This window comes from Sinocyclocheilus anshuiensis, unplaced genomic scaffold (genome assembly GCF_001515605.1).
Source record: "Sinocyclocheilus anshuiensis isolate Anshui unplaced genomic scaffold, SAMN03320099.WGS_v1.1 scaffold2060, whole genome shotgun sequence".
Lineage (NCBI taxonomy): Eukaryota > Metazoa > Chordata > Actinopteri > Cypriniformes > Cyprinidae > Sinocyclocheilus > Sinocyclocheilus anshuiensis.
In genome coordinates this window covers 341,418-343,009 of record NW_015551163.1, presented here as the reverse complement: position 1 = coordinate 343,009, position 1,592 = coordinate 341,418, and positions in this window count along the sequence as shown.

Below are 1,592 nucleotides of genomic sequence, written 5' to 3'. Positions count from 1 at the left end.
TGGACACACGTGGAGTTGCCATACTGTATTAAAGCTTTAATCAGGATAAAACCGTAAATTAAAAGCTAACATAAGCAGTAGCATTTACAAATAACAGCATATCAAAAAGTATGAGACTACAATAAACAAAAAACATAGGCCTACCATTAAAAGCTGTGCTTGCACAGGTTCTGCGCAATCCTCTTCAATAATATCCTCTGCTTCTCAATCGGGCTCAAACTGATAAGCGATATTAATGACGCCTTTGTTTACAATACAAGCAGAGCACATGCAGCTGAGGTGAGGGGCGGGACGCCAATCACAACACACTGGGCTAGCTAACCAATCAGAGCTCATCGCCTATTTCTGAGGGCGGGGCTTCATAAAAGCAGGAAATGATCAGCGTGTTTTTCAGAGAAGGGACTGAGCGGTGTGGAATAAAGGTAAATTATGTGAAAAATAATTTTTTTTTTTAAAAACGAAGCATTAACACATGTTAGACTGCACCCCATAAACAATCAAGCCTAGAAAAAAACCAGTGAACCACCCCTTTAAAAATGTTTATAAAATATATAAAATCTCTTTTATAAAAAGACATTTTATTTTTATAAACATTTTATTTTATTATATTGTAAAATAATATAATATATAATAATGTATTAATATACAGTATAATCTACTATATATTACATGTAAGTATAATATTCTCTGTAATGGGTTTTAAGTTAAATGGAATTTATCTGCAGACCCAATATTAAAGAACCAATGAACTGAACATTTTGAATATATTTAAAATTGTATAATATACCATTTATATTCCATATACAAAAGACCATATATTGATATTGCATGTTTATAGACAGATGTAGATTCATATTGCATGTTTTCTTGGTACCAAAATTTTAATCATCTTTCTTTCTTTCTTGTGATCCAGGAACAGCATTGCAGCCTCTGCAGTTTGTGCATACAACCTCAGCGCTATCACGCAGGCTTTCAACGGGCCCTTTCGCTCCCAGGAGAACCCTCGCTCCACGTGGCTGCCTACCCCAAACCCCATCCCTAACTTCCAGGTGCATCATTCCCCCTGAATGTCTTTTACATTTTGTTCTCTGTGTGTGTGTGTCTGAAACAAACAGCCAATAGATAAATTCTATCAGCCTGGCACTGTGAGAGTAATTGCTCAAGACCAGCTGGGTGTACTTGCATGCATCGTAATTCACAGTTATTGTCTACTTTCCTATAAAATGACATGGTGAGAAGTTTGCATTTTTTGGAAAGGTTTTTTGCTAGTTTATATTTGCAATGCCCTGCTTGACCTCTACACTAACTAATGAGTCTAACCCTAATGACACTTAACAGTGTGGGACCATAGAGGAAGAAGGGCCTAATGAAGGACTAACTGAACGCAGTCTGCAGGACGCCCAGCGGAAGTGACGAACTGCAAGCTTTGAATGCTTATATCTTCTAAATGCGAATTGTGTCACTGTTTTGGAGCACACTTGCCTTATAGATAACCTTAAGACTAACATACTAACAGCCAAAACACTTTAATTTTGATTTCATGGGGACTTTAACATGTTAGACTGCACCCCATAAACACAATCAAGTCTAGA